Below are 18,476 nucleotides of genomic sequence, written 5' to 3' on the forward strand. Positions count from 1 at the left end.
TGGCGATTCCTAATTATGCTTAATTGCAAGAGAAAACGGAAGGTGAGTGGTCAACGGCCATACCATGATGAAAATACCGGTTCTCGTCCGATCCCCGAAGTCAAGCATCATCGGGCGCGGTCAGTACTTGGGAGGGTGACCACCCGGGAACACCACGTGTCGTTGGCTTATTTTTCCACGTGTCATCAATGAAAATCCGCCTTTTACTGTAGATTTAGTTTTATTTTCAATTTAGAGTGTTTCTTTTCACTATTTAAGTGTAATTATCTAGTTCTTGATACTGTATGTTGTTTTAATGCTTCAATTAGTTTCTTTTTCAGATTTTAGTATGAATAATTCATGAAAAAGTGGTAAAAAGTGGTGTCAAATTAGACTTTTTCTTTAAAAAAGAAGTAAAAAGTGGCGTAATTGTTGTCGTGGAATGCGGTTTCAATTCTAACCAATTGTTCAACCTAAAATAAGATAAATTCTTCAATTCTGCCACCACTTTTGGTATAATTAAATACAGTATTGTTGAAGTAGCTAGCAACAATGCAATATAAAGGTCAATTTCGTTAGGAAGTCATTGTTAATGAGTGCAACAATTTAAAAAGAAAAATACTTCATTGTTTAGATAACTTTTCAAAGGTATTGTTGCATTTTATAACGTATAAGAGTGATTTATAATGAAATAAGTGTATTCCAATGAATTTTATGCTTTCTTTTCGGTCTTGTTGGGGGGGGGGGTGATTAGGAGGACGGCTTTTGATGTTTAGCACCCCTCCCCCCCTTTCCAGGGCGATGTATAACAGGTGAGTACTTCTGATTTTAATGTAAAAAAGAAGGGAGGCGCTATAAAATTGGGCAGCGGACGGTGTCCAGTTGGCCGAATTGTTATTTAAAAGAAAGGGGGATATCTAGCATTCGCAAACGCGCTCTCTTGACGGTCGCTGGGGTGGGGGGGACGCTTCGATCCGGCCCGTCGGGCCGGATCGAGGGCAAGCAAGAGGTGAGCTCCCTGTCTCGCGCGTTGGCGATTCCTAATTATGCTTAATTGCAAGAGAAAACGGAAGGTGAGTGGTCAAGGGCCATACCATGATGAAAATACCGGTTCTCGTCCGATCCCCGAAGTGAAGCATCATCGGGCGTGGTCAGTACTTGGGAGGGTGACCACCCGGGAACACCACGTGTCGTTGGCTTATTTTTGCACGTGTCATCAATGAAAATTCGCCTTTTACTGTAGATTTAGTTTTTATTTTCAATTTAGAGTGTTTCTTTTCACTATTTAAGTGTAATTATCTAGTTCTTGATACTGTATGTTGTTTTAATGCTTCAATTAGTTTCTTTTTCAGATTTTAGTATGAATAAATTCATGAAAAAAAGGCAAAAAGTGGTGTCAAATTAGACTTTTTCTTTAAAAAAGGAAGTAAAAAGTGGTGTCATTGTTCTAACGAATTGTTTAACCTAAAATAAGTTAAATTCTTCAATTCTGCCACCACTTTTGGTATAATTAAATACAGTATTGTTGAAGTAGCTAGCAACAATGCAATATAAAGGTCAATTTCGTTAGGAAGTCATTGTTAATGAGTGCAACAATTTAAAAAGAAAAATACTTCATTGTTTAGATAACTTTTCAAAGGTATTGTTGCATTTTATAACGTATAAGAGTGATTTATAATGAAATAAGTGTATTCCAATGAATTTTATGCTTTCTTTTCGGTCTTGTTGGGGGGGGGGTGATTAGGAGGACGGCTTTTGATGTTTAGCACCCCTCCCCCCCTTTCCAGGGCGATGTATAACAGGTGAGTACTTCTGATTTTAATGTAAAAAAGAAGGGAGGCGCTATAAAATTGGGCAGCGGACGGTGTCCAGTTGGCCGAATTGTTATTTAAAAGAAAGGGGGATATCTAGCATTCGCAAACGCGCTCTCTTGACGGTCGCTGGGGTGGGGGGGACGCTTCGATCCGGCCCGTCGGGCCGGATCGAGGGCAAGCAAGAGGTGAGCTCCCTGTCTCGCGCGTTGGCGATTCCTAATTATGCTTAATTGCAAGAGAAAACGGAAGGTGAGTGGTCAAGGGCCATACCATGATGAAAATACCGGTTCTCGTCCGATCCCCGAAGTGAAGCATCATCGGGCGTGGTCAGTACTTGGGAGGGTGACCACCCGGGAACACCACGTGTCGTTGGCTTATTTTTGCACGTGTCATCAATGAAAATTCGCCTTTTACTGTAGATTTAGTTTTTATTTTCAATTTAGAGTGTTTCTTTTCACTATTTAAGTGTAATTATCTAGTTCTTGATACTGTATGTTGTTTTAATGCTTCAATTAGTTTCTTTTTCAGATTTTAGTATGAATAAATTCATGAAAAAAAGGCAAAAAGTGGTGTCAAATTAGACTTTTTCTTTAAAAAAGGAAGTAAAAAGTGGTGTCATTGTTCTAACGAATTGTTTAACCTAAAATAAGTTAAATTCTTCAATTCTGCCACCACTTTTGGTATAATTAAATACAGTATTGTTGAAGTAGCTAGCAACAATGCAATATAAAGGTCAATTTCGTTAGGAAGTCATTGTTAATGAGTGCAACAATTTAAAAAGAAAAATACTTCATTGTTTAGATAACTTTTCAAAGGTATTGTTGCATTTTATAACGTATAAGAGTGATTTATAATGAAATAAGTGTATTCCAATGAATTTTATGCTTTCTTTTCGGTCTTGTTGGGGGGGGGGGTGATTAGGAGGACGGCTTTTGATGTTTAGCACCCCTCCCCCCCTTTCCAGGGCGATGTATAACAGGTGAGTACTTCTGATTTTAATGTAAAAAAGAAGGGAGGCGCTATAAAATTGGGCAGCGGACGGTGTCCAGTTGGCCGAATTGTTATTTAAAAGAAAGGGGGATATCTAGCATTCGCAAACGCGCTCTCTTGACGGTCGCTGGGGTGGGGGGGACGCTTCGATCCGGCCCGTCGGGCCGGATCGAGGGCAAGCAAGAGGTGAGCTCCCTGTCTCGCGCGTTGGCGATTCCTAATTATGCTTAATTGCAAGAGAAAACGGAAGGTGAGTGGTCAAGGGCCATACCATGATGAAAATACCGGTTCTCGTCCGATCCCCGAAGTGAAGCATCATCGGGCGTGGTCAGTACTTGGGAGGGTGACCACCCGGGAACACCACGTGTCGTTGGCTTATTTTTGCACGTGTCATCAATGAAAATTCGCCTTTTACTGTAGATTTAGTTTTTATTTTCAATTTAGAGTGTTTCTTTTCACTATTTAAGTGTAATTATCTAGTTCTTGATACTGTATGTTGTTTTAATGCTTCAATTAGTTTCTTTTTCAGATTTTAGTATGAATAAATTCATGAAAAAAAGGCAAAAAGTGGTGTCAAATTAGACTTTTTCTTTAAAAAAGGAAGTAAAAAGTGGTGTCATTGTTCTAACGAATTGTTTAACCTAAAATAAGTTAAATTCTTCAATTCTGCCACCACTTTTGGTATAATTAAATACAGTATTGTTGAAGTAGCTAGCAACAATGCAATATAAAGGTCAATTTCGTTAGGAAGTCATTGTTAATGAGTGCAACAGTTTAAAAAGAAAATACTTCATTGTTTAGATAACTTTTCAAAGGTATTGTTGCATTTTATAAGGTATAAAATTGATTTTTAAAGAAATAAGTGTTTTCCAATGAATTTTATGCTTTCTTTTCGGTCTTCTTGGGGGGGGGGGGGGATTAGGAGGACGGCTTTTGATGTGTGGCAACCCCCCTCCCCCTTTCCAGGGCGATGTATAACAGGTGAGTACTTCTAATTTAAGATAATAAAAAAAGGGAGGCGCTATAAAATTGGGCAGCGGACTGTGTCCAGTTGGCCGAATTGTCATTTAAAAGTAGGGGGGATATGTAGCATTCGCAAACGCGCTCTCTTAACGGTCGCTGGGGTGGGGGGGACGCTTCGATCCGGCCCGTCGGGCCGGATCGAGGGCAAGCAAGAGGTGAGCTCCCTGTCTCGCGCGTTGGCGATTCCTAATTATGCTTAATTGCAAGAGAAAACGGAAGGTGAGTGGTCAACGGCCATACCATGATGAAAATACCGGTTCTCGTCCGATCCCCGAAGTCAAGCATCATCGGGCGCGGTCAGTACTTGGGAGGGTGACCACCCGGGAACACCACGTGTCGTTGGCTTATTTTTCCACGTGTCATCAATGAAAATCCGCCTTTTACTGTAGATTTAGTTTTATTTTCAATTTAGAGTGTTTCTTTTCACTATTTAAGTGTAATTATCTAGTTCTTGATACTGTATGTTGTTTTAATGCTTCAATTAGTTTCTTTTTCAGATTTTAGTATGAATAATTCATGAAAAAGTGGTAAAAAGTGGTGTCAAATTAGACTTTTTCTTTAAAAAAGAAGTAAAAAGTGGCGTAATTGTTGTCGTGGAATGCGGTTTCAATTCTAACCAATTGTTCAACCTAAAATAAGATAAATTCTTCATTTCTGCCACCGCTTTTGGTATAATTAAATACAGTATTGTTGAAGTAGCTAGCAACAATGCAATATAAAGGTCAATTTCGTTAGGAAGTCATTGTTAATGAGTGCAACAGTTTAAAAAGAAAATACTTCATTGTTTAGATAACTTTTCAAAGGTATTGTTGCATTTTATAAGGTATAAAATTGATTTTTAAAGAAATAAGTGTTTTCCAATGAATTTTATGCTTTCTTTTCGGTCTTCTTGGGGGGGGGGGGGATTAGGAGGACGGCTTTTGATGTGTGGCAACCCCCCTCCCCCTTTCCAGGGCGATGTATAACAGGTGAGTACTTCTAATTTAAGATAATAAAAAAAGGGAGGCGCTATAAAATTGGGCAGCGGACTGTGTCCAGTTGGCCGAATTGTCATTTAAAAGTAGGGGGGATATGTAGCATTCGCAAACGCGCTCTCTTAACGGTCGCTGGGGTGGGGGGGACGCTTCGATCCGGCCCGTCGGGCCGGATCGAGGGCAAGCAAGAGGTGAGCTCCCTGTCTCGCGCGTTGGCGATTCCTAATTATGCTTAATTGCAAGAGAAAACGGAAGGTGAGTGGTCAACGGCCATACCATGATGAAAATACCGGTTCTCGTCCGATCCCCGAAGTCAAGCATCATCGGGCGCGGTCAGTACTTGGGAGGGTGACCACCCGGGAACACCACGTGTCGTTGGCTTATTTTTCCACGTGTCATCAATGAAAATCCGCCTTTTACTGTAGATTTAGTTTTATTTTCAATTTAGAGTGTTTCTTTTCACTATTTAAGTGTAATTATCTAGTTCTTGATACTGTATGTTGTTTTAATGCTTCAATTAGTTTCTTTTTCAGATTTTAGTATGAATAATTCATGAAAAAGTGGTAAAAAGTGGTGTCAAATTAGACTTTTTCTTTAAAAAAGAAGTAAAAAGTGGCGTAATTGTTGTCGTGGAATGCGGTTTCAATTCTAACCAATTGTTCAACCTAAAATAAGATAAATTCTTCATTTCTGCCACCGCTTTTGGTATAATTAAATACAGTATTGTTGAAGTAGCTAGCAACAATGCAATATAAAGGTCAATTTCGTTAGGAAGTCATTGTTAATGAGTGCAACAGTTTAAAAAGAAAATACTTCATTGTTTAGATAACTTTTCAAAGGTATTGTTGCATTTTATAAGGTATAAAATTGATTTTTAAAGAAATAAGTGTTTTCCAATGAATTTTATGCTTTCTTTTCGGTCTTCTTGGGGGGGGGGGGGATTAGGAGGACGGCTTTTGATGTGTGGCAACCCCCCTCCCCCTTTCCAGGGCGATGTATAACAGGTGAGTACTTCTAATTTAAGATAATAAAAAAAGGGAGGCGCTATAAAATTGGGCAGCGGACTGTGTCCAGTTGGCCGAATTGTCATTTAAAAGTAGGGGGGATATGTAGCATTCGCAAACGCGCTCTCTTGACGGTCGCTGGGGTGGGGGGGACGCTTCGATCCGGCCCGTCGGGCCGGATCGAGGGCAAGCAAGAGGTGAGCTCCCTGTCTCGCGCGTTGGCGATTCCTAATTATGCTTAATTGCAAGAGAAAACGGAAGGTGAGTGGTCAAGGGCCATACCATGATGAAAATACCGGTTCTCGTCCGATCCCCGAAGTGAAGCATCATCGGGCGTGGTCAGTACTTGGGAGGGTGACCACCCGGGAACACCACGTGTCGTTGGCTTATTTTTGCACGTGTCATCAATGAAAATTCGCCTTTTACTGTAGATTTAGTTTTTATTTTCAATTTAGAGTGTTTCTTTTCACTATTTAAGTGTAATTATCTAGTTCTTGATACTGTATGTTGTTTTAATGCTTCAATTAGTTTCTTTTTCAGATTTTAGTATGAATAAATTCATGAAAAAAAGGCAAAAAGTGGTGTCAAATTAGACTTTTTCTTTAAAAAAGGAAGTAAAAAGTGGTGTCATTGTTCTAACGAATTGTTTAACCTAAAATAAGTTAAATTCTTCAATTCTGCCACCACTTTTGGTATAATTAAATACAGTATTGTTGAAGTAGCTAGCAACAATGCAATATAAAGGTCAATTTCGTTAGGAAGTCATTGTTAATGAGTGCAACAATTTAAAAAGAAAAATACTTCATTGTTTAGATAACTTTTCAAAGGTATTGTTGCATTTTATAACGTATAAGAGTGATTTATAATGAAATAAGTGTATTCCAATGAATTTTATGCTTTCTTTTCGGTCTTGTTGGGGGGGGGGGGTGATTAGGAGGACGGCTTTTGATGTTTAGCACCCCTCCCCCCCTTTCCAGGGCGATGTATAACAGGTGAGTACTTCTGATTTTAATGTAAAAAAGAAGGGAGGCGCTATAAAATTGGGCAGCGGACGGTGTCCAGTTGGCCGAATTGTTATTTAAAAGAAAGGGGGATATCTAGCATTCGCAAACGCGCTCTCTTGACGGTCGCTGGGGTGGGGGGGACGCTTCGATCCGGCCCGTCGGGCCGGATCGAGGGCAAGCAAGAGGTGAGCTCCCTGTCTCGCGCGTTGGCGATTCCTAATTATGCTTAATTGCAAGAGAAAACGGAAGGTGAGTGGTCAAGGGCCATACCATGATGAAAATACCGGTTCTCGTCCGATCCCCGAAGTGAAGCATCATCGGGCGTGGTCAGTACTTGGGAGGGTGACCACCCGGGAACACCACGTGTCGTTGGCTTATTTTTGCACGTGTCATCAATGAAAATTCGCCTTTTACTGTAGATTTAGTTTTTATTTTCAATTTAGAGTGTTTCTTTTCACTATTTAAGTGTAATTATCTAGTTCTTGATACTGTATGTTGTTTTAATGCTTCAATTAGTTTCTTTTTCAGATTTTAGTATGAATAAATTCATGAAAAAAAGGCAAAAAGTGGTGTCAAATTAGACTTTTTCTTTAAAAAAGGAAGTAAAAAGTGGTGTCATTGTTCTAACGAATTGTTTAACCTAAAATAAGTTAAATTCTTCAATTCTGCCACCACTTTTGGTATAATTAAATACAGTATTGTTGAAGTAGCTAGCAACAATGCAATATAAAGGTCAATTTCGTTAGGAAGTCATTGTTAATGAGTGCAACAATTTAAAAAGAAAAATACTTCATTGTTTAGATAACTTTTCAAAGGTATTGTTGCATTTTATAACGTATAAGAGTGATTTATAATGAAATAAGTGTATTCCAATGAATTTTATGCTTTCTTTTCGGTCTTGTTGGGGGGGGGGGGTGATTAGGAGGACGGCTTTTGATGTTTAGCACCCCTCCCCCCCTTTCCAGGGCGATGTATAACAGGTGAGTACTTCTGATTTTAATGTAAAAAAGAAGGGAGGCGCTATAAAATTGGGCAGCGGACGGTGTCCAGTTGGCCGAATTGTTATTTAAAAGAAAGGGGGATATCTAGCATTCGCAAACGCGCTCTCTTGACGGTCGCTGGGGTGGGGGGGACGCTTCGATCCGGCCCGTCGGGCCGGATCGAGGGCAAGCAAGAGGTGAGCTCCCTGTCTCGCGCGTTGGCGATTCCTAATTATGCTTAATTGCAAGAGAAAACGGAAGGTGAGTGGTCAAGGGCCATACCATGATGAAAATACCGGTTCTCGTCCGATCCCCGAAGTGAAGCATCATCGGGCGTGGTCAGTACTTGGGAGGGTGACCACCCGGGAACACCACGTGTCGTTGGCTTATTTTTGCACGTGTCATCAATGAAAATTCGCCTTTTACTGTAGATTTAGTTTTTATTTTCAATTTAGAGTGTTTCTTTTCACTATTTAAGTGTAATTATCTAGTTCTTGATACTGTATGTTGTTTTAATGCTTCAATTAGTTTCTTTTTCAGATTTTAGTATGAATAAATTCATGAAAAAAAGGCAAAAAGTGGTGTCAAATTAGACTTTTTCTTTAAAAAAGGAAGTAAAAAGTGGTGTCATTGTTCTAACGAATTGTTTAACCTAAAATAAGTTAAATTCTTCAATTCTGCCACCACTTTTGGTATAATTAAATACAGTATTGTTGAAGTAGCTAGCAACAATGCAATATAAAGGTCAATTTCGTTAGGAAGTCATTGTTAATGAGTGCAACAATTTAAAAAGAAAAATACTTCATTGTTTAGATAACTTTTCAAAGGTATTGTTGCATTTTATAACGTATAAGAGTGATTTATAATGAAATAAGTGTATTCCAATGAATTTTATGCTTTCTTTTCGGTCTTGTTGGGGGGGGGGGGTGATTAGGAGGACGGCTTTTGATGTTTAGCACCCCTCCCCCCCTTTCCAGGGCGATGTATAACAGGTGAGTACTTCTGATTTTAATGTAAAAAAGAAGGGAGGCGCTATAAAATTGGGCAGCGGACGGTGTCCAGTTGGCCGAATTGTTATTTAAAAGAAAGGGGGATATCTAGCATTCGCAAACGCGCTCTCTTGACGGTCGCTGGGGTGGGGGGGACGCTTCGATCCGGCCCGTCGGGCCGGATCGAGGGCAAGCAAGAGGTGAGCTCCCTGTCTCGCGCGTTGGCGATTCCTAATTATGCTTAATTGCAAGAGAAAACGGAAGGTGAGTGGTCAAGGGCCATACCATGATGAAAATACCGGTTCTCGTCCGATCCCCGAAGTGAAGCATCATCGGGCGTGGTCAGTACTTGGGAGGGTGACCACCCGGGAACACCACGTGTCGTTGGCTTATTTTTGCACGTGTCATCAATGAAAATTCGCCTTTTACTGTAGATTTAGTTTTTATTTTCAATTTAGAGTGTTTCTTTTCACTATTTAAGTGTAATTATCTAGTTCTTGATACTGTATGTTGTTTTAATGCTTCAATTAGTTTCTTTTTCAGATTTTAGTATGAATAAATTCATGAAAAAAAGGCAAAAAGTGGTGTCAAATTAGACTTTTTCTTTAAAAAAGGAAGTAAAAAGTGGTGTCATTGTTCTAACGAATTGTTTAACCTAAAATAAGTTAAATTCTTCAATTCTGCCACCACTTTTGGTATAATTAAATACAGTATTGTTGAAGTAGCTAGCAACAATGCAATATAAAGGTCAATTTCGTTAGGAAGTCATTGTTAATGAGTGCAACAATTTAAAAAGAAAAATACTTCATTGTTTAGATAACTTTTCAAAGGTATTGTTGCATTTTATAACGTATAAGAGTGATTTATAATGAAATAAGTGTATTCCAATGAATTTTATGCTTTCTTTTCGGTCTTGTTGGGGGGGGGGGGTGATTAGGAGGACGGCTTTTGATGTTTAGCACCCCTCCCCCCCTTTCCAGGGCGATGTATAACAGGTGAGTACTTCTGATTTTAATGTAAAAAAGAAGGGAGGCGCTATAAAATTGGGCAGCGGACGGTGTCCAGTTGGCCGAATTGTTATTTAAAAGAAAGGGGGATATCTAGCATTCGCAAACGCGCTCTCTTGACGGTCGCTGGGGTGGGGGGGACGCTTCGATCCGGCCCGTCGGGCCGGATCGAGGGCAAGCAAGAGGTGAGCTCCCTGTCTCGCGCGTTGGCGATTCCTAATTATGCTTAATTGCAAGAGAAAACGGAAGGTGAGTGGTCAAGGGCCATACCATGATGAAAATACCGGTTCTCGTCCGATCCCCGAAGTGAAGCATCATCGGGCGTGGTCAGTACTTGGGAGGGTGACCACCCGGGAACACCACGTGTCGTTGGCTTATTTTTGCACGTGTCATCAATGAAAATTCGCCTTTTACTGTAGATTTAGTTTTTATTTTCAATTTAGAGTGTTTCTTTTCACTATTTAAGTGTAATTATCTAGTTCTTGATACTGTATGTTGTTTTAATGCTTCAATTAGTTTCTTTTTCAGATTTTAGTATGAATAAATTCATGAAAAAAAGGCAAAAAGTGGTGTCAAATTAGACTTTTTCTTTAAAAAAGGAAGTAAAAAGTGGTGTCATTGTTCTAACGAATTGTTTAACCTAAAATAAGTTAAATTCTTCAATTCTGCCACCACTTTTGGTATAATTAAATACAGTATTGTTGAAGTAGCTAGCAACAATGCAATATAAAGGTCAATTTCGTTAGGAAGTCATTGTTAATGAGTGCAACAATTTAAAAAGAAAAATACTTCATTGTTTAGATAACTTTTCAAAGGTATTGTTGCATTTTATAACGTATAAGAGTGATTTTTAAAGAAATAAGTGTTTTCCAATGAATTTTATGCTTTCTTTTCGGTCTTCTTGGGGGGGGGGGATTAGGAGGACGGCTTTTGATGTGTGGCAACCCCCCTCCCCCTTTCCAGGGCGATGTATAACAGGTGAGTACTTCTAATTTAAGATAATAAAAAAAGGGAGGCGCTATAAAATTGGGCAGCGGACTGTGTCCAGTTGGCCGAATTGTCATTTAAAAGTAGGGGGGATATGTAGCATTCGCAAACGCGCTCTCTTAACGGTCGCTGGGGTGGGGGGGACGCTTCGATCCGGCCCGTCGGGCCGGATCGAGGGCAAGCAAGAGGTGAGCTCCCTGTCTCGCGCGTTGGCGATTCCTAATTATGCTTAATTGCAAGAGAAAACGGAAGGTGAGTGGTCAACGGCCATACCATGATGAAAATACCGGTTCTCGTCCGATCCCCGAAGTCAAGCATCATCGGGCGCGGTCAGTACTTGGGAGGGTGACCACCCGGGAACACCACGTGTCGTTGGCTTATTTTTCCACGTGTCATCAATGAAAATCCGCCTTTTACTGTAGATTTAGTTTTATTTTCAATTTAGAGTGTTTCTTTTCACTATTTAAGTGTAATTATCTAGTTCTTGATACTGTATGTTGTTTTAATGCTTCAATTAGTTTCTTTTTCAGATTTTAGTATGAATAAATTCATGAAAAAAAGGCAAAAAGTGGTGTCAAATTAGACTTTTTCTTTAAAAAAGGAAGTAAAAAGTGGTGTCATTGTTCTAACGAATTGTTTAACCTAAAATAAGTTAAATTCTTCAATTCTGCCACCACTTTTGGTATAATTAAATACAGTATTGTTGAAGTAGCTAGCAACAATGCAATATAAAGGTCAATTTCGTTAGGAAGTCATTGTTAATGAGTGCAACAATTTAAAAAGAAAAAATACTTCATTGTTTAGATAACTTTTCAAAGGTATTGTTGCATTTTATAACGTATAAGAGTGATTTATAATGAAATAAGTGTATTCCAATGAATTTTATGCTTTCTTTTCGGTCTTGTTGGGGGGGGGGGTGATTAGGAGGACGGCTTTTGATGTTTAGCACCCCTCCCCCCCTTTCCAGGGCGATGTATAACAGGTGAGTACTTCTGATTTTAATGTAAAAAAGAAGGGAGGCGCTATAAAATTGGGCAGCGGACGGTGTCCAGTTGGCCGAATTGTTATTTAAAAGAAAGGGGGATATCTAGCATTCGCAAACGCGCTCTCTTGACGGTCGCTGGGGTGGGGGGGACGCTTCGATCCGGCCGTCGGGCCGGATCGAGGGCAAGCAAGAGGTGAGCTCCCTGTCTCGCGCGTTGGCGATTCCTAATTATGCTTAATTGCAAGAGAAAACGGAAGGTGAGTGGTCAAGGGCCATACCATGATGAAAATACCGGTTCTCGTCCGATCCCCGAAGTGAAGCATCATCGGGCGTGGTCAGTACTTGGGAGGGTGACCACCCGGGAACACCACGTGTCGTTGGCTTATTTTTGCACGTGTCATCAATGAAAATTCGCCTTTTACTGTAGATTTAGTTTTTATTTTCAATTTAGAGTGTTTCTTTTCACTATTTAAGTGTAATTATCTAGTTCTTGATACTGTATGTTGTTTTAATGCTTCAATTAGTTTCTTTTTCAGATTTTAGTATGAATAAATTCATGAAAAAAAGGCAAAAAGTGGTGTCAAATTAGACTTTTTCTTTAAAAAAGGAAGTAAAAAGTGGTGTCATTGTTCTAACGAATTGTTTAACCTAAAATAAGTTAAATTCTTCAATTCTGCCACCACTTTTGGTATAATTAAATACAGTATTGTTGAAGTAGCTAGCAACAATGCAATATAAAGGTCAATTTCGTTAGGAAGTCATTGTTAATGAGTGCAACAGTTTAAAAAGAAATACTTCATTGTTTAGATAACTTTTCAAAGGTATTGTTGCATTTTATAAGGTATAAAATTGATTTTTAAAGAAATAAGTGTTTTCCAATGAATTTTATGCTTTCTTTTCGGTCTTCTTGGGGGGGGGGGGGGATTAGGAGGACGGCTTTTGATGTGTGGCAACCCCCCTCCCCCTTTCCAGGGCGATGTATAACAGGTGAGTACTTCTAATTTAAGATAATAAAAAAAGGGAGGCGCTATAAAATTGGGCAGCGGACTGTGTCCAGTTGGCCGAATTGTCATTTAAAAGTAGGGGGGATATGTAGCATTCGCAAACGCGCTCTCTTAACGGTCGCTGGGGTGGGGGGGACGCTTCGATCCGGCCCGTCGGGCCGGATCGAGGGCAAGCAAGAGGTGAGCTCCCTGTCTCGCGCGTTGGCGATTCCTAATTATGCTTAATTGCAAGAGAAAACGGAAGGTGAGTGGTCAACGGCCATACCATGATGAAAATACCGGTTCTCGTCCGATCCCCGAAGTCAAGCATCATCGGGCGCGGTCAGTACTTGGGAGGGTGACCACCCGGGAACACCACGTGTCGTTGGCTTATTTTTCCACGTGTCATCAATGAAAATCCGCCTTTTACTGTAGATTTAGTTTTATTTTCAATTTAGAGTGTTTCTTTTCACTATTTAAGTGTAATTATCTAGTTCTTGATACTGTATGTTGTTTTAATGCTTCAATTAGTTTCTTTTTCAGATTTTAGTATGAATAATTCATGAAAAAGTGGTAAAAAGTGGTGTCAAATTAGACTTTTTCTTTAAAAAAGAAGTAAAAAGTGGCGTAATTGTTGTCGTGGAATGCGGTTTCAATTCTAACCAATTGTTCAACCTAAAATAAGATAAATTCTTCATTTCTGCCACCGCTTTTGGTATAATTAAATACAGTATTGTTGAAGTAGCTAGCAACAATGCAATATAAAGGTCAATTTCGTTAGGAAGTCATTGTTAATGAGTGCAACAGTTTAAAAAGAAAATACTTCATTGTTTAGATAACTTTTCAAAGGTATTGTTGCATTTTATAAGGTATAAAATTGATTTTTAAAGAAATAAGTGTTTTCCAATGAATTTTATGCTTTCTTTTCGGTCTTCTTGGGGGGGGGGGGATTAGGAGGACGGCTTTTGATGTGTGGCAACCCCCCTCCCCCTTTCCAGGGCGATGTATAACAGGTGAGTACTTCTAATTTAAGATAATAAAAAAAGGGAGGCGCTATAAAATTGGGCAGCGGACTGTGTCCAGTTGGCCGAATTGTCATTTAAAAGTAGGGGGGATATGTAGCATTCGCAAACGCGCTCTCTTAACGGTCGCTGGGGTGGGGGGGACGCTTCGATCCGGCCCGTCGGGCCGGATCGAGGGCAAGCAAGAGGTGAGCTCCCTGTCTCGCGCGTTGGCGATTCCTAATTATGCTTAATTGCAAGAGAAAACGGAAGGTGAGTGGTCAACGGCCATACCATGATGAAAATACCGGTTCTCGTCCGATCCCCGAAGTCAAGCATCATCGGGCGCGGTCAGTACTTGGGAGGGTGACCACCCGGGAACACCACGTGTCGTTGGCTTATTTTTCCACGTGTCATCAATGAAAATCCGCCTTTTACTGTAGATTTAGTTTTATTTTCAATTTAGAGTGTTTCTTTTCACTATTTAAGTGTAATTATCTAGTTCTTGATACTGTATGTTGTTTTAATGCTTCAATTAGTTTCTTTTTCAGATTTTAGTATGAATAATTCATGAAAAAGTGGTAAAAAGTGGTGTCAAATTAGACTTTTTCTTTAAAAAAGAAGTAAAAAGTGGCGTAATTGTTGTCGTGGAATGCGGTTTCAATTCTAACCAATTGTTCAACCTAAAATAAGATAAATTCTTCATTTCTGCCACCGCTTTTGGTATAATTAAATACAGTATTGTTGAAGTAGCTAGCAACAATGCAATATAAAGGTCAATTTCGTTAGGAAGTCATTGTTAATGAGTGCAACAGTTTAAAAAGAAAATACTTCATTGTTTAGATAACTTTTCAAAGGTATTGTTGCATTTTATAAGGTATAAAATTGATTTTTAAAGAAATAAGTGTTTTCCAATGAATTTTATGCTTTCTTTTCGGTCTTCTTGGGGGGGGGGGGGATTAGGAGGACGGCTTTTGATGTGTGGCAACCCCCCTCCCCCTTTCCAGGGCGATGTATAACAGGTGAGTACTTCTAATTTAAGATAATAAAAAAAGGGAGGCGCTATAAAATTGGGCAGCGGACTGTGTCCAGTTGGCCGAATTGTCATTTAAAAGTAGGGGGGATATGTAGCATTCGCAAACGCGCTCTCTTAACGGTCGCTGGGGTGGGGGGGACGCTTCGATCCGGCCCGTCGGGCCGGATCGAGGGCAAGCAAGAGGTGAGCTCCCTGTCTCGCGCGTTGGCGATTCCTAATTATGCTTAATTGCAAGAGAAAACGGAAGGTGAGTGGTCAACGGCCATACCATGATGAAAATACCGGTTCTCGTCCGATCCCCGAAGTCAAGCATCATCGGGCGCGGTCAGTACTTGGGAGGGTGACCACCCGGGAACACCACGTGTCGTTGGCTTATTTTTCCACGTGTCATCAATGAAAATCCGCCTTTTACTGTAGATTTAGTTTTATTTTCAATTTAGAGTGTTTCTTTTCACTATTTAAGTGTAATTATCTAGTTCTTGATACTGTATGTTGTTTTAATGCTTCAATTAGTTTCTTTTTCAGATTTTAGTATGAATAATTCATGAAAAAGTGGTAAAAAGTGGTGTCAAATTAGACTTTTTCTTTAAAAAAGAAGTAAAAAGTGGCGTAATTGTTGTCGTGGAATGCGGTTTCAATTCTAACCAATTGTTCAACCTAAAATAAGATAAATTCTTCATTTCTGCCACCGCTTTTGGTATAATTAAATACAGTATTGTTGAAGTAGCTAGCAACAATGCAATATAAAGGTCAATTTCGTTAGGAAGTCATTGTTAATGAGTGCAACAGTTTAAAAAGAAAATACTTCATTGTTTAGATAACTTTTCAAAGGTATTGTTGCATTTTATAAGGTATAAAATTGATTTTTAAAGAAATAAGTGTTTTCCAATGAATTTTATGCTTTCTTTTCGGTCTTCTTGGGGGGGGGGGGGGGATTAGGAGGACGGCTTTTGATGTGTGGCAACCCCCCTCCCCCTTTCCAGGGCGATGTATAACAGGTGAGTACTTCTAATTTAAGATAATAAAAAAAGGGAGGCGCTATAAAATTGGGCAGCGGACTGTGTCCAGTTGGCCGAATTGTCATTTAAAAGTAGGGGGGATATGTAGCATTCGCAAACGCGCTCTCTTGACGGTCGCTGGGGTGGGGGGGACGCTTCGATCCGGCCCGTCGGGCCGGATCGAGGGCAAGCAAGAGGTGAGCTCCCTGTCTCGCGCGTTGGCGATTCCTAATTATGCTTAATTGCAAGAGAAAACGGAAGGTGAGTGGTCAAGGGCCATACCATGATGAAAATACCGGTTCTCGTCCGATCCCCGAAGTGAAGCATCATCGGGCGTGGTCAGTACTTGGGAGGGTGACCACCCGGGAACACCACGTGTCGTTGGCTTATTTTTGCACGTGTCATCAATGAAAATTCGCCTTTTACTGTAGATTTAGTTTTTATTTTCAATTTAGAGTGTTTCTTTTCACTATTTAAGTGTAATTATCTAGTTCTTGATACTGTATGTTGTTTTAATGCTTCAATTAGTTTCTTTTTCAGATTTTAGTATGAATAAATTCATGAAAAAAAGGCAAAAAGTGGTGTCAAATTAGACTTTTTCTTTAAAAAAGGAAGTAAAAAGTGGTGTCATTGTTCTAACGAATTGTTTAACCTAAAATAAGTTAAATTCTTCAATTCTGCCACCACTTTTGGTATAATTAAATACAGTATTGTTGAAGTAGCTAGCAACAATGCAATATAAAGGTCAATTTCGTTAGGAAGTCATTGTTAATGAGTGCAACAATTTAAAAAGAAAAATACTTCATTGTTTAGATAACTTTTCAAAGGTATTGTTGCATTTTATAACGTATAAGAGTGATTTATAATGAAATAAGTGTATTCCAATGAATTTTATGCTTTCTTTTCGGTCTTGTTGGGGGGGGGGGTGATTAGGAGGACGGCTTTTGATGTTTAGCACCCCTCCCCCCCTTTCCAGGGCGATGTATAACAGGTGAGTACTTCTGATTTTAATGTAAAAAAGAAGGGAGGCGCTATAAAATTGGGCAGCGGACGGTGTCCAGTTGGCCGAATTGTTATTTAAAAGAAAGGGGGATATCTAGCATTCGCAAACGCGCTCTCTTGACGGTCGCTGGGGTGGGGGGGACGCTTCGATCCGGCCCGTCGGGCCGGATCGAGGGCAAGCAAGAGGTGAGCTCCCTGTCTCGCGCGTTGGCGATTCCTAATTATGCTTAATTGCAAGAGAAAACGGAAGGTGAGTGGTCAAGGGCCATACCATGATGAAAATACCGGTTCTCGTCCGATCCCCGAAGTGAAGCATCATCGGGCGTGGTCAGTACTTGGGAGGGTGACCACCCGGGAACACCACGTGTCGTTGGCTTATTTTTGCACGTGTCATCAATGAAAATTCGCCTTTTACTGTAGATTTAGTTTTTATTTTCAATTTAGAGTGTTTCTTTTCACTATTTAAGTGTAATTATCTAGTTCTTGATACTGTATGTTGTTTTAATGCTTCAATTAGTTTCTTTTTCAGATTTTAGTATGAATAAATTCATGAAAAAAAGGCAAAAAGTGGTGTCAAATTAGACTTTTTCTTTAAAAAAGGAAGTAAAAAGTGGTGTCATTGTTCTAACGAATTGTTTAACCTAAAATAAGTTAAATTCTTCAATTCTGCCACCACTTTTGGTATAATTAAATACAGTATTGTTGAAGTAGCTAGCAACAATGCAATATAAAGGTCAATTTCGTTAGGAAGTCATTGTTAATGAGTGCAACAATTTAAAAAGAAAAATACTTCATTGTTTAGATAACTTTTCAAAGGTATTGTTGCATTTTATAACGTATAAGAGTGATTTATAATGAAATAAGTGTATTCCAATGAATTTTATGCTTTCTTTTCGGTCTTGTTGGGGGGGGGGGTGATTAGGAGGACGGCTTTTGATGTTTAGCACCCCTCCCCCCCTTTCCAGGGCGATGTATAACAGGTGAGTACTTCTGATTTTAATGTAAAAAAGAAGGGAGGCGCTATAAAATTGGGCAGCGGACGGTGTCCAGTTGGCCGAATTGTTATTTAAAAGAAAGGGGGATATCTAGCATTCGCAAACGCGCTCTCTTGACGGTCGCTGGGGTGGGGGGGACGCTTCGATCCGGCCCGTCGGGCCGGATCGAGGGCAAGCAAGAGGTGAGCTCCCTGTCTCGCGCGTTGGCGATTCCTAATTATGCTTAATTGCAAGAGAAAACGGAAGGTGAGTGGTCAAGGGCCATACCATGATGAAAATACCGGTTCTCGTCCGATCCCCGAAGTGAAGCATCATCGGGCGTGGTCAGTACTTGGGAGGGTGACCACCCGGGAACACCACGTGTCGTTGGCTTATTTTTGCACGTGTCATCAATGAAAATTCGCCTTTTACTGTAGATTTAGTTTTTATTTTCAATTTAGAGTGTTTCTTTTCACTATTTAAGTGTAATTATCTAGTTCTTGATACTGTATGTTGTTTTAATGCTTCAATTAGTTTCTTTTTCAGATTTTAGTATGAATAAATTCATGAAAAAAAGGCAAAAAGTGGTGTCAAATTAGACTTTTTCTTTAAAAAAGGAAGTAAAAAGTGGTGTCATTGTTCTAACGAATTGTTTAACCTAAAATAAGTTAAATTCTTCAATTCTGCCACCACTTTTGGTATAATTAAATACAGTATTGTTGAAGTAGCTAGCAACAATGCAATAT

At 39.7% G+C, this 18,476-nt stretch overlaps 7 non-coding genes and 12 pseudogenes across 7 annotated transcripts; all 19 read left to right on the forward strand.

Annotated features, from left to right (window-relative positions):
* Window positions 1-49: 49 nt before the first annotated feature.
* Window positions 50-168, forward strand: LOC147814296 (5S ribosomal RNA). The gene has a single exon (XR_015432812.1). It is a non-coding gene; the product is annotated as a 5S ribosomal RNA (ribosomal RNA).
* An 891-nt stretch (window positions 169-1,059) lies between these two features.
* LOC147814297 (5S ribosomal RNA) lies at window positions 1,060-1,178 on the forward strand (annotated as a pseudogene).
* An 871-nt stretch (window positions 1,179-2,049) lies between these two features.
* Window positions 2,050-2,168, forward strand: LOC147814298 (5S ribosomal RNA; annotated as a pseudogene).
* Window positions 2,169-3,040: 872 nt separating this feature from the next.
* Window positions 3,041-3,159, forward strand: LOC147814299 (5S ribosomal RNA; annotated as a pseudogene).
* An 873-nt stretch (window positions 3,160-4,032) lies between these two features.
* LOC147814300 (5S ribosomal RNA) lies at window positions 4,033-4,151 on the forward strand. Its single transcript, XR_015432813.1, has one exon. It is a non-coding gene; the product is annotated as a 5S ribosomal RNA (ribosomal RNA).
* An 891-nt stretch (window positions 4,152-5,042) lies between these two features.
* On the forward strand, window positions 5,043-5,161 carry LOC147814301 (5S ribosomal RNA). The gene has a single exon (XR_015432814.1). It is a non-coding gene; the product is annotated as a 5S ribosomal RNA (ribosomal RNA).
* An 891-nt stretch (window positions 5,162-6,052) lies between these two features.
* Window positions 6,053-6,171, forward strand: LOC147814302 (5S ribosomal RNA; annotated as a pseudogene).
* Window positions 6,172-7,044: 873 nt separating this feature from the next.
* On the forward strand, window positions 7,045-7,163 carry LOC147814303 (5S ribosomal RNA; annotated as a pseudogene).
* Window positions 7,164-8,036: 873 nt separating this feature from the next.
* Window positions 8,037-8,155, forward strand: LOC147814304 (5S ribosomal RNA; annotated as a pseudogene).
* Window positions 8,156-9,028: 873 nt separating this feature from the next.
* Window positions 9,029-9,147, forward strand: LOC147814305 (5S ribosomal RNA; annotated as a pseudogene).
* Window positions 9,148-10,020: 873 nt separating this feature from the next.
* LOC147814306 (5S ribosomal RNA) lies at window positions 10,021-10,139 on the forward strand (annotated as a pseudogene).
* An 871-nt stretch (window positions 10,140-11,010) lies between these two features.
* Window positions 11,011-11,129, forward strand: LOC147814307 (5S ribosomal RNA). Its single transcript, XR_015432815.1, has one exon. It is a non-coding gene; the product is annotated as a 5S ribosomal RNA (ribosomal RNA).
* Window positions 11,130-12,000: 871 nt separating this feature from the next.
* LOC147814308 (5S ribosomal RNA) lies at window positions 12,001-12,119 on the forward strand (annotated as a pseudogene).
* An 872-nt stretch (window positions 12,120-12,991) lies between these two features.
* Window positions 12,992-13,110, forward strand: LOC147814309 (5S ribosomal RNA). Its single transcript, XR_015432816.1, has one exon. It is a non-coding gene; the product is annotated as a 5S ribosomal RNA (ribosomal RNA).
* An 890-nt stretch (window positions 13,111-14,000) lies between these two features.
* On the forward strand, window positions 14,001-14,119 carry LOC147814310 (5S ribosomal RNA). The gene has a single exon (XR_015432817.1). It is a non-coding gene; the product is annotated as a 5S ribosomal RNA (ribosomal RNA).
* An 891-nt stretch (window positions 14,120-15,010) lies between these two features.
* Window positions 15,011-15,129, forward strand: LOC147814311 (5S ribosomal RNA). Its single transcript, XR_015432818.1, has one exon. It is a non-coding gene; the product is annotated as a 5S ribosomal RNA (ribosomal RNA).
* Window positions 15,130-16,022: 893 nt separating this feature from the next.
* LOC147814312 (5S ribosomal RNA) lies at window positions 16,023-16,141 on the forward strand (annotated as a pseudogene).
* An 872-nt stretch (window positions 16,142-17,013) lies between these two features.
* Window positions 17,014-17,132, forward strand: LOC147814313 (5S ribosomal RNA; annotated as a pseudogene).
* An 872-nt stretch (window positions 17,133-18,004) lies between these two features.
* On the forward strand, window positions 18,005-18,123 carry LOC147814314 (5S ribosomal RNA; annotated as a pseudogene).
* The last annotated feature ends 353 nt before the right edge of the window (window positions 18,124-18,476 follow it).

Source organism: Parasteatoda tepidariorum, chromosome 3 (assembly GCF_982258835.1).
Source record: "Parasteatoda tepidariorum strain Cologne lab strain chromosome 3, Ptep-v5.0, whole genome shotgun sequence".
NCBI classification, from domain to species: Eukaryota; Metazoa; Arthropoda; class Arachnida; order Araneae; family Theridiidae; genus Parasteatoda; species Parasteatoda tepidariorum.